The sequence below is a fragment of the Megalopta genalis genome, unplaced genomic scaffold (assembly GCF_051020955.1).
Source record: "Megalopta genalis isolate 19385.01 unplaced genomic scaffold, iyMegGena1_principal scaffold0094, whole genome shotgun sequence".
Lineage (NCBI taxonomy): Eukaryota > Metazoa > Arthropoda > Insecta > Hymenoptera > Halictidae > Megalopta > Megalopta genalis.
The window spans coordinates 367,501-381,431 of record NW_027476163.1 but is presented as its reverse complement, the minus strand read 5'-3'; the positions used below and the strand labels follow the sequence as shown (position 1 = coordinate 381,431).

The window sequence follows — 13,931 nt, the reverse complement described above, 5'->3', positions numbered from 1 at the left end:
TTTCTACATAGGGATTAAGCATTTAGAACGAAATCTAATGTCAGAAAATGGCACTTTACTCTTGACATTTTTCGGTTTTTTCAATTTTCTGGGAAATCCTATCATTAGATTTTTTTAAAAATACGATATTCTTGCTTAACTAACGTTTTTACATAGGGATTAAGCATTTAGAACGAAATCTAATGTAGGAAAATGGTACTTTACTCTTGATCGGTACGTTGGGACTTTGAAAATATTCGGGCGTTCCAATCGCTCGTCTGTTGCATCATAGCGCGTCTCGGCGCAATCGACCGATTCGCTCGATCCATTATTTTCGATTTACGGCTAAAATAAATTTTTCTAATTTTTTTCAATAACATATTCCTGCTAAAATAACTTTTTTACATAGGGATTAAGCATTTAGAACGATACATTGTTTAAAATAAGGGCACTTTACTCTTGACATTTTACGGTTTTTTCAATTTTCTGAAAAATCCTATCATTAGATTTTTTTAAAAATACGATATTCTTGCTTAACTAACGTTTCTACATAGGGATTAAGCATTTAGAACGAAATCTAATGTCAGAAAATGGCACTTTACTCTTGACATTTTTCGGTTTTTTCAATTTTCTGGGAAATCCTATCATTAGATTTTTTTAAAAATACGATATTCTTGCTTAACTAACGTTTTTACATAGGGATTAAGCATTTAGAACGAAATCTAATGTAGGAAAATGGTACTTTACTCTTGATCGGTACGTTGGGACTTTGAAAATATTCGGGCGTTCCAATCGCTCGTCTGTTGCATCATAGCGCGTCTCGGCGCAATCGACCGATTCGCTCGATCCATTATTTTCGATTTACGGCTAAAATAAATTTTTCTAATTTTTTTCAATAACATATTCCTGCTTAAATAACTTTTTTACATAGGGATTAAGCATTTAGAACGATACATTGTTTAAAATAAGGGCACTTTACTCTTGACATTTTACGGTTTTTTCAATTTTCTGAAAAATCCTATCATTAGATTTTTTTAAAAATACGATATTCTTGCTTAACTAACGTTTCTACATAGGGATTAAGCATTTAGAACGAAATCTAATGTCAGAAAATGGCACTTTACTCTTGACATTTTTCGGTTTTTTCAATTTTCTGGAAAATCCTATCATTAGATTTTTTTAAAAATACGATATTCTTGCTTAACTAACGTTTCTACATAGGGATTAAGCATTTAGAACGAAATCTAATGTCAGAAAATGGCACTTTACTCTTGACATTTTTCGGTTTTTTCAATTTTCTGGAAAATCCTATCATTAGATTTTTTTAAAAATACGATATTCTTGCTTAACTAACGTTTTTACATAGGGATTAAGCATTTAGAACGAAATCTAATGTAGGAAAATGGTACTTTACTCTTGATCGGTACGTTGGGACTTTGAAAATATTCGGGCGTTCCAATCGCTCGTCTGTTGCATCATAGCGCGTCTCGGCGCAATCGACCGATTCGCTCGATCCATTATTTTCGATTTACGGCTAAAATAAATTTTTCTAATTTTTTTCAATAACATATTCCTGCTTAAATAACTTTTTTACATAGGGATTAAGCATTTAGAACGATACATTGTTTAAAATAAGGGCACTTTACTCTTGACATTTTACGGTTTTTTCAATTTTCTGAAAAATCCTATCATTAGATTTTTTTAAAAATACGATATTCTTGCTTAACTAACGTTTCTACATAGGGATTAAGCATTTAGAACGAAATCTAATGTCAGAAAATGGCACTTTACTCTTGACATTTTTCGGTTTTTTCAATTTTCTGGAAAATCCTATCATTAGATTTTTTTAAAAATACGATATTCTTGCTTAACTAACGTTTTTACATAGGGATTAAGCATTTAGAACGAAATCTAATGTAGGAAAATGGTACTTTACTCTTGATCGGTACGTTGGGACTTTGAAAATATTCGGGGGTTCCAATCGCTCGTCTGTTGCATCATAGCGCGTCTCGGCGCAATCGACCGATTCGCTCGATCCATTATTTTCGATTTACGGCTAAAATAAATTTTTCTAATTTTTTTCAATAACATATTCCTGCTTAAATAACTTTTTTACATAGGGATTAAGCATTTAGAACGATACATTGTTTAAAATAAGGGCACTTTACTCTTGACATTTTACGGTTTTTTCAATTTTCTGAAAAATCCTATCATTAGATTTTTTTAAAAATACGATATTCTTGCTTAACTAACGTTTCTACATAGGGATTAAGCATTTAGAACGAAATCTAATGTCAGAAAATGGCACTTTACTCTTGACATTTTTCGGTTTTTTCAATTTTCTGGGAAATCCTATCATTAGATTTTTTTAAAAATACGATATTCTTGCTTAACTAACGTTTTTACATAGGGATTAAGCATTTAGAACGAAATCTAATGTAGGAAAATGGTACTTTACTCTTGATCGGTACGTTGGGACTTTGAAAATATTCGGGCGTTCCAATCGCTCGTCTGTTGCATCATAGCGCGTCTCGGCGCAATCGACCGATTCGCTCGATCCATTATTTTCGATTTACGGCTAAAATAAATTTTTCTAATTTTTTTCAATAACATATTCCTGCTTAAATAACTTTTTTACATAGGGATTAAGCATTTAGAACGATACATTGTTTAAAATAAGGGCACTTTACTCTTGACATTTTACGGTTTTTTCAATTTTCTGAAAAATCCTATCATTAGATTTTTTTAAAAATACGATATTCTTGCTTAACTAACGTTTCTACATAGGGATTAAGCATTTAGAACGAAATCTAATGTCAGAAAATGGCACTTTACTCTTGACATTTTTCGGTTTTTTCAATTTTCTGGGAAATCCTATCATTAGATTTTTTTAAAAATACGATATTCTTGCTTAACTAACGTTTTTACATAGGGATTAAGCATTTAGAACGAAATCTAATGTAGGAAAATGGTACTTTACTCTTGATCGGTACGTTGGGACTTTGAAAATATTCGGGCGTTCCAATCGCTCGTCTGTTGCATCATAGCGCGTCTCGGCGCAATCGACCGATTCGCTCGATCCATTATTTTCGATTTACGGCTAAAATAAATTTTTCTAATTTTTTTCAATAACATATTCCTGCTTAAATAACTTTTTTACATAGGGATTAAGCATTTAGAACGATATAATGTTTAAAATAAGGGCACTTTACTCTTGACATTTTACGGTTTTTTCAATTTTCTGAAAAATCCTATCATTAGATTTTTTTAAAAATACGATATTCTTGCTTAACTAACGTTTCTACATAGGGATTAAGCATTTAGAACGAAATCTAATGTCAGAAAATGGCACTTTACTCTTGACATTTTTCGGTTTTTTCAATTTTCTGGGAAATCCTATCATTAGATTTTTTTAAAAATACGATATTCTTGCTTAACTAACGTTTTTACATAGGGATTAAGCATTTAGAACGAAATCTAATGTAGGAAAATGGTACTTTACTCTTGATCGGTACGTTGGGACTTTGAAAATATTCGGGCGTTCCAATCGCTCGTCTGTTGCATCATAGCGCGTCTCGGCGCAATCGACCGATTCGCTCGATCCATTATTTTCGATTTACGGCTAAAATAAATTTTTCTAATTTTTTTCAATAACATATTCCTGCTAAAATAACTTTTTTACATAGGGATTAAGCATTTAGAACGATACATTGTTTAAAATAAGGGCACTTTACTCTTGACATTTTACGGTTTTTTCAATTTTCTGAAAAATCCTATCATTAGATTTTTTTAAAAATACGATATTCTTGCTTAACTAACGTTTCTACATAGGGATTAAGCATTTAGAACGAAATCTAATGTCAGAAAATGGCACTTTACTCTTGACATTTTTCGGTTTTTTCAATTTTCTGGGAAATCCTATCATTAGATTTTTTTAAAAATACGATATTCTTGCTTAACTAACGTTTTTACATAGGGATTAAGCATTTAGAACGAAATCTAATGTAGGAAAATGGTACTTTACTCTTGATCGGTACGTTGGGACTTTGAAAATATTCGGGCGTTCCAATCGCTCGTCTGTTGCATCATAGCGCGTCTCGGCGCAATCGACCGATTCGCTCGATCCATTATTTTCGATTTACGGCTAAAATAAATTTTTCTAATTTTTTTCAATAACATATTCCTGCTTAAATAACTTTTTTACATAGGGATTAAGCATTTAGAACGATACATTGTTTAAAATAAGGGCACTTTACTCTTGACATTTTACGGTTTTTTCAATTTTCTGAAAAATCCTATCATTAGATTTTTTTAAAAATACGATATTCTTGCTTAACTAACGTTTCTACATAGGGATTAAGCATTTAGAACGAAATCTAATGTCAGAAAATGGCACTTTACTCTTGACATTTTTCGGTTTTTTCAATTTTCTGGAAAATCCTATCATTAGATTTTTTTAAAAATACGATATTCTTGCTTAACTAACGTTTCTACATAGGGATTAAGCATTTAGAACGAAATCTAATGTCAGAAAATGGCACTTTACTCTTGACATTTTTCGGTTTTTTCAATTTTCTGGAAAATCCTATCATTAGATTTTTTTAAAAATACGATATTCTTGCTTAACTAACGTTTTTACATAGGGATTAAGCATTTAGAACGAAATCTAATGTAGGAAAATGGTACTTTACTCTTGATCGGTACGTTGGGACTTTGAAAATATTCGGGCGTTCCAATCGCTCGTCTGTTGCATCATAGCGCGTCTCGGCGCAATCGACCGATTCGCTCGATCCATTATTTTCGATTTACGGCTAAAATAAATTTTTCTAATTTTTTTCAATAACATATTCCTGCTTAAATAACTTTTTTACATAGGGATTAAGCATTTAGAACGATACATTGTTTAAAATAAGGGCACTTTACTCTTGACATTTTACGGTTTTTTCAATTTTCTGAAAAATCCTATCATTAGATTTTTTTAAAAATACGATATTCTTGCTTAACTAACGTTTCTACATAGGGATTAAGCATTTAGAACGAAATCTAATGTCAGAAAATGGCACTTTACTCTTGACATTTTTCGGTTTTTTCAATTTTCTGGAAAATCCTATCATTAGATTTTTTTAAAAATACGATATTCTTGCTTAACTAACGTTTTTACATAGGGATTAAGCATTTAGAACGAAATCTAATGTAGGAAAATGGTACTTTACTCTTGATCGGTACGTTGGGACTTTGAAAATATTCGGGGGTTCCAATCGCTCGTCTGTTGCATCATAGCGCGTCTCGGCGCAATCGACCGATTCGCTCGATCCATTATTTTCGATTTACGGCTAAAATAAATTTTTCTAATTTTTTTCAATAACATATTCCTGCTTAAATAACTTTTTTACATAGGGATTAAGCATTTAGAACGATACATTGTTTAAAATAAGGGCACTTTACTCTTGACATTTTACGGTTTTTTCAATTTTCTGAAAAATCCTATCATTAGATTTTTTTAAAAATACGATATTCTTGCTTAACTAACGTTTCTACATAGGGATTAAGCATTTAGAACGAAATCTAATGTCAGAAAATGGCACTTTACTCTTGACATTTTTCGGTTTTTTCAATTTTCTGGGAAATCCTATCATTAGATTTTTTTAAAAATACGATATTCTTGCTTAACTAACGTTTTTACATAGGGATTAAGCATTTAGAACGAAATCTAATGTAGGAAAATGGTACTTTACTCTTGATCGGTACGTTGGGACTTTGAAAATATTCGGGCGTTCCAATCGCTCGTCTGTTGCATCATAGCGCGTCTCGGCGCAATCGACCGATTCGCTCGATCCATTATTTTCGATTTACGGCTAAAATAAATTTTTCTAATTTTTTTCAATAACATATTCCTGCTTAAATAACTTTTTTACATAGGGATTAAGCATTTAGAACGATACATTGTTTAAAATAAGGGCACTTTACTCTTGACATTTTACGGTTTTTTCAATTTTCTGAAAAATCCTATCATTAGATTTTTTTAAAAATACGATATTCTTGCTTAACTAACGTTTCTACATAGGGATTAAGCATTTAGAACGAAATCTAATGTCAGAAAATGGCACTTTACTCTTGACATTTTTCGGTTTTTTCAATTTTCTGGGAAATCCTATCATTAGATTTTTTTAAAAATACGATATTCTTGCTTAACTAACGTTTTTACATAGGGATTAAGCATTTAGAACGAAATCTAATGTAGGAAAATGGTACTTTACTCTTGATCGGTACGTTGGGACTTTGAAAATATTCGGGCGTTCCAATCGCTCGTCTGTTGCATCATAGCGCGTCTCGGCGCAATCGACCGATTCGCTCGATCCATTATTTTCGATTTACGGCTAAAATAAATTTTTCTAATTTTTTTCAATAACATATTCCTGCTAAAATAACTTTTTTACATAGGGATTAAGCATTTAGAACGATACATTGTTTAAAATAAGGGCACTTTACTCTTGACATTTTACGGTTTTTTCAATTTTCTGAAAAATCCTATCATTAGATTTTTTTAAAAATACGATATTCTTGCTTAACTAACGTTTCTACATAGGGATTAAGCATTTAGAACGAAATCTAATGTCAGAAAATGGCACTTTACTCTTGACATTTTTCGGTTTTTTCAATTTTCTGGGAAATCCTATCATTAGATTTTTTTAAAAATACGATATTCTTGCTTAACTAACGTTTTTACATAGGGATTAAGCATTTAGAACGAAATCTAATGTAGGAAAATGGTACTTTACTCTTGATCGGTACGTTGGGACTTTGAAAATATTCGGGCGTTCCAATCGCTCGTCTGTTGCATCATAGCGCGTCTCGGCGCAATCGACCGATTCGCTCGATCCATTATTTTCGATTTACGGCTAAAATAAATTTTTCTAATTTTTTTCAATAACATATTCCTGCTTAAATAACTTTTTTACATAGGGATTAAGCATTTAGAACGATACATTGTTTAAAATAAGGGCACTTTACTCTTGACATTTTACGGTTTTTTCAATTTTCTGAAAAATCCTATCATTAGATTTTTTTAAAAATACGATATTCTTGCTTAACTAACGTTTCTACATAGGGATTAAGCATTTAGAACGAAATCTAATGTCAGAAAATGGCACTTTACTCTTGACATTTTTCGGTTTTTTCAATTTTCTGGGAAATCCTATCATTAGATTTTTTTAAAAATACGATATTCTTGCTTAACTAACGTTTTTACATAGGGATTAAGCATTTAGAACGAAATCTAATGTAGGAAAATGGTACTTTACTCTTGATCGGTACGTTGGGACTTTGAAAATATTCGGGCGTTCCAATCGCTCGTCTGTTGCATCATAGCGCGTCTCGGCGCAATCGACCGATTCGCTCGATCCATTATTTTCGATTTACGGCTAAAATAAATTTTTCTAATTTTTTTCAATAACATATTCCTGCTTAAATAACTTTTTTACATAGGGATTAAGCATTTAGAACGATATAATGTTTAAAATAAGGGCACTTTACTCTTGACATTTTACGGTTTTTTCAATTTTCTGAAAAATCCTATCATTAGATTTTTTTAAAAATACGATATTCTTGCTTAACTAACGTTTCTACATAGGGATTAAGCATTTAGAACGAAATCTAATGTCAGAAAATGGCACTTTACTCTTGACATTTTTCGGTTTTTTCAATTTTCTGGGAAATCCTATCATTAGATTTTTTTAAAAATACGATATTCTTGCTTAACTAACGTTTTTACATAGGGATTAAGCATTTAGAACGAAATCTAATGTAGGAAAATGGTACTTTACTCTTGATCGGTACGTTGGGACTTTGAAAATATTCGGGCGTTCCAATCGCTCGTCTGTTGCATCATAGCGCGTCTCGGCGCAATCGACCGATTCGCTCGATCCATTATTTTCGATTTACGGCTAAAATAAATTTTTCTAATTTTTTTCAATAACATATTCCTGCTAAAATAACTTTTTTACATAGGGATTAAGCATTTAGAACGATACATTGTTTAAAATAAGGGCACTTTACTCTTGACATTTTACGGTTTTTTCAATTTTCTGAAAAATCCTATCATTAGATTTTTTTAAAAATACGATATTCTTGCTTAACTAACGTTTCTACATAGGGATTAAGCATTTAGAACGAAATCTAATGTCAGAAAATGGCACTTTACTCTTGACATTTTTCGGTTTTTTCAATTTTCTGGGAAATCCTATCATTAGATTTTTTTAAAAATACGATATTCTTGCTTAACTAACGTTTTTACATAGGGATTAAGCATTTAGAACGAAATCTAATGTAGGAAAATGGTACTTTACTCTTGATCGGTACGTTGGGACTTTGAAAATATTCGGGCGTTCCAATCGCTCGTCTGTTGCATCATAGCGCGTCTCGGCGCAATCGACCGATTCGCTCGATCCATTATTTTCGATTTACGGCTAAAATAAATTTTTCTAATTTTTTTCAATAACATATTCCTGCTTAAATAACTTTTTTACATAGGGATTAAGCATTTAGAACGATACATTGTTTAAAATAAGGGCACTTTACTCTTGACATTTTACGGTTTTTTCAATTTTCTGAAAAATCCTATCATTAGATTTTTTTAAAAATACGATATTCTTGCTTAACTAACGTTTCTACATAGGGATTAAGCATTTAGAACGAAATCTAATGTCAGAAAATGGCACTTTACTCTTGACATTTTTCGGTTTTTTCAATTTTCTGGAAAATCCTATCATTAGATTTTTTTAAAAATACGATATTCTTGCTTAACTAACGTTTCTACATAGGGATTAAGCATTTAGAACGAAATCTAATGTCAGAAAATGGCACTTTACTCTTGACATTTTTCGGTTTTTTCAATTTTCTGGAAAATCCTATCATTAGATTTTTTTAAAAATACGATATTCTTGCTTAACTAACGTTTTTACATAGGGATTAAGCATTTAGAACGAAATCTAATGTAGGAAAATGGTACTTTACTCTTGATCGGTACGTTGGGACTTTGAAAATATTCGGGCGTTCCAATCGCTCGTCTGTTGCATCATAGCGCGTCTCGGCGCAATCGACCGATTCGCTCGATCCATTATTTTCGATTTACGGCTAAAATAAATTTTTCTAATTTTTTTCAATAACATATTCCTGCTTAAATAACTTTTTTACATAGGGATTAAGCATTTAGAACGATACATTGTTTAAAATAAGGGCACTTTACTCTTGACATTTTACGGTTTTTTCAATTTTCTGAAAAATCCTATCATTAGATTTTTTTAAAAATACGATATTCTTGCTTAACTAACGTTTCTACATAGGGATTAAGCATTTAGAACGAAATCTAATGTCAGAAAATGGCACTTTACTCTTGACATTTTTCGGTTTTTTCAATTTTCTGGAAAATCCTATCATTAGATTTTTTTAAAAATACGATATTCTTGCTTAACTAACGTTTTTACATAGGGATTAAGCATTTAGAACGAAATCTAATGTAGGAAAATGGTACTTTACTCTTGATCGGTACGTTGGGACTTTGAAAATATTCGGGGGTTCCAATCGCTCGTCTGTTGCATCATAGCGCGTCTCGGCGCAATCGACCGATTCGCTCGATCCATTATTTTCGATTTACGGCTAAAATAAATTTTTCTAATTTTTTTCAATAACATATTCCTGCTTAAATAACTTTTTTACATAGGGATTAAGCATTTAGAACGATACATTGTTTAAAATAAGGGCACTTTACTCTTGACATTTTACGGTTTTTTCAATTTTCTGAAAAATCCTATCATTAGATTTTTTTAAAAATACGATATTCTTGCTTAACTAACGTTTCTACATAGGGATTAAGCATTTAGAACGAAATCTAATGTCAGAAAATGGCACTTTACTCTTGACATTTTTCGGTTTTTTCAATTTTCTGGGAAATCCTATCATTAGATTTTTTTAAAAATACGATATTCTTGCTTAACTAACGTTTTTACATAGGGATTAAGCATTTAGAACGAAATCTAATGTAGGAAAATGGTACTTTACTCTTGATCGGTACGTTGGGACTTTGAAAATATTCGGGCGTTCCAATCGCTCGTCTGTTGCATCATAGCGCGTCTCGGCGCAATCGACCGATTCGCTCGATCCATTATTTTCGATTTACGGCTAAAATAAATTTTTCTAATTTTTTTCAATAACATATTCCTGCTTAAATAACTTTTTTACATAGGGATTAAGCATTTAGAACGATACATTGTTTAAAATAAGGGCACTTTACTCTTGACATTTTACGGTTTTTTCAATTTTCTGAAAAATCCTATCATTAGATTTTTTTAAAAATACGATATTCTTGCTTAACTAACGTTTCTACATAGGGATTAAGCATTTAGAACGAAATCTAATGTCAGAAAATGGCACTTTACTCTTGACATTTTTCGGTTTTTTCAATTTTCTGGGAAATCCTATCATTAGATTTTTTTAAAAATACGATATTCTTGCTTAACTAACGTTTTTACATAGGGATTAAGCATTTAGAACGAAATCTAATGTAGGAAAATGGTACTTTACTCTTGATCGGTACGTTGGGACTTTGAAAATATTCGGGCGTTCCAATCGCTCGTCTGTTGCATCATAGCGCGTCTCGGCGCAATCGACCGATTCGCTCGATCCATTATTTTCGATTTACGGCTAAAATAAATTTTTCTAATTTTTTTCAATAACATATTCCTGCTAAAATAACTTTTTTACATAGGGATTAAGCATTTAGAACGATACATTGTTTAAAATAAGGGCACTTTACTCTTGACATTTTACGGTTTTTTCAATTTTCTGAAAAATCCTATCATTAGATTTTTTTAAAAATACGATATTCTTGCTTAACTAACGTTTCTACATAGGGATTAAGCATTTAGAACGAAATCTAATGTCAGAAAATGGCACTTTACTCTTGACATTTTTCGGTTTTTTCAATTTTCTGGGAAATCCTATCATTAGATTTTTTTAAAAATACGATATTCTTGCTTAACTAACGTTTTTACATAGGGATTAAGCATTTAGAACGAAATCTAATGTAGGAAAATGGTACTTTACTCTTGATCGGTACGTTGGGACTTTGAAAATATTCGGGCGTTCCAATCGCTCGTCTGTTGCATCATAGCGCGTCTCGGCGCAATCGACCGATTCGCTCGATCCATTATTTTCGATTTACGGCTAAAATAAATTTTTCTAATTTTTTTCAATAACATATTCCTGCTTAAATAACTTTTTTACATAGGGATTAAGCATTTAGAACGATACATTGTTTAAAATAAGGGCACTTTACTCTTGACATTTTACGGTTTTTTCAATTTTCTGAAAAATCCTATCATTAGATTTTTTTAAAAATACGATATTCTTGCTTAACTAACGTTTCTACATAGGGATTAAGCATTTAGAACGAAATCTAATGTCAGAAAATGGCACTTTACTCTTGACATTTTTCGGTTTTTTCAATTTTCTGGAAAATCCTATCATTAGATTTTTTTAAAAATACGATATTCTTGCTTAACTAACGTTTTTACATAGGGATTAAGCATTTAGAACGAAATCTAATGTAGGAAAATGGTACTTTACTCTTGATCGGTACGTTGGGACTTTGAAAATATTCGGGCGTACGCGGCGCGCTCGGCGCTTCGAACAGCTCCGGTGTCCCCATTATTTTCGATTTACGGCTAAAATAAATTTTTCTAATTTTTTTCAATAACATATTCCTGCTAAAATAACTTTTTTACATAGGGATTAAGCATTTAGAACGATACATTGTTTAAAATAAGGGCACTTTACTCTTGACATTTTACGGTTTTTTCAATTTTCTGAAAAATCCTATCATTAGATTTTTTTAAAAATACGATATTCTTGCTTAACTAACGTTTCTACATAGGGATTAAGCATTTAGAACGAAATCTAATGTCAGAAAATGGCACTTTACTCTTGACATTTTTCGGTTTTTTCAATTTTCTGGGAAATCCTATCATTAGATTTTTTTAAAAATACGATATTCTTGCTTAACTAACGTTTTTACATAGGGAGTAAGCATTTAGAACGAAATCTAATGTAGGAAAATGGTACTTTACTCTTGATCGGTACGTTGGGACTTAGAAAATATTCGGCCGTACGCGGCGCGTCTCGGCGCTTCGAACAGCTCCGGTGTCCCCATTATTTTCGATTTACGGCTAAAATAAATTTTTCTAATTTTTTTCAATTACATATTCTTGCTTAGATAACTTTTTTACATAGGGATTAAGCATTTAGAACGACATATTGTTTAAAATAATGGTACTTTACTCTTGTGATTTTTCGGTTTTTTTTGATTATTTTGAAAAATAAATTTTTGTAATTTTTTTAAATACGATATTCGTGATCAGTGAACGATTTCACATATGGATTAAGCATTTAGAATCGTGCGGAAGCGTTATTAAAAAAGTTTACTCGATGCGATGGGACTTTGAAAAGTTTGTGAAAATTTTCATATTGGGAAAAAATGTGTAATTTTTTGTCTAGTTTACGGTAATGTAATTTATTTTAATGTTTACTATAAATTTTTTTTTCGTTCGTTCACGCGCTATGTTACAACAGCACGGCCGGGCGGTCTGTTGCCGCGGCGGTTTACACTCATAAGCGCGCGTGCTATTCGGCCGGCGGCGCCGGCGTCCTTGCCGGCCGTTCGGTATCTATAAGAGATACACGGTCCGTGCGAGGCGGACGGAGCAGAGCGGGTTTTGGGCCAATTCTACGATCTCGGTCGAGAAGCTGTCTCAGAGCTCCTTCGGGGCTTCGGTCCTGACTGTTTCGTGCCGTTTACGTTACGGACTTTTCTCCACACAGCGTGGCCACGGGTCGGTGTCTTTGACCGAATGGCCCATATGTGGCAAGCCCTACGGGGTTGGTTACCCGTATGCACTTTGTATGTATACTCGTACTCACTGAGCAATCGACTCTTCTGTCCGAGCGATGGAAAAATTTTTTAAAATGCATCTGTAAGATTTGGAAGCAAATCGTACCAATTGAAAACTGTGGCTAAAATGAATAGCCCAGTGGAGAGAGAAAACTATCAAAAAACTGATTTTTTAAATCAAGAGGTGTCAGAAATCGAAATGCCTAGCGCGAGCGGAAGAACACGCTTTCTCGCCAGTCCAGCATGTGTCCTGTCCGTTCTTCCTCGGCTTGCCGATTTTGCCCAGATCAGAGGTTTCGTGCTTCCGGCGGTCAGAAGATCAGCGTGAGCGTACGCGCTTCCACGACTATGGCATCACCCATGTACTTTTTCCTTTGAATATATTTGAGTACATAAAAAATATTAAAACATATAGAGAGAACTGTGTCTTGGATCTTAAAAATTTGTCAATAGCGATGATATATTATTACTTAATTTGAAGTATTTGTACGTTTTAGCTGGGACGTACATTTATCTTACAAGATGTTAATAGCGAGACTCTTGAAGATAAAATTATCTTGTGATTTTATGAAGGCAAAGATAGAAACGTACGAAGCTGGCGTACGTAGAAAAATGTGATTTTATGATAGAACAAAAATATAATACGTACGTTTTTGGGCGTACGGTAAAATATCTGTATGGTAGAAAAATGAAAGAAATTGAGCGTTAAAGAAGATATGTTACAAGCGCGGAATGTGGCAAAACTTGTACATATTTGAAAGAGAAAAGTGGTGTGTCGACCTGACATATATATATGAAACAGGCGACGATGGAAAAGGATTTAAATTTTGTCCATTTTATATATACATATTGTATAGTTCCCTGGTTGATCCTGCCAGTAGTCATATGCTTGTCTCAAAGATTAAGCCATGCATGTCTCAGTACATGCCGTATTAAGGTGAAACCGCGAATGGCTCATTAAATCAGTTATGGTTTCTTAGATCGTACTAAAATTTACTTGGATAACTGT

At 32.5% G+C, this 13,931-nt stretch overlaps 1 non-coding gene across 1 annotated transcript in view; it reads left to right on the top strand.

The window, feature by feature from the left end:
• The first annotated feature begins 13,780 nt into the window (after positions 1–13,780).
• LOC143262176 (small subunit ribosomal RNA) overlaps positions 13,781–13,931 on the top strand; it is a 1,921-nt gene continuing 1,770 nt past the window's right edge. Inside the window, exon 1 of the ribosomal RNA XR_013036090.1 lies at positions 13,781–13,931. This exon is cut by the window's right edge and continues 1,770 nt beyond it. This is a non-coding gene — a ribosomal RNA (small subunit ribosomal RNA).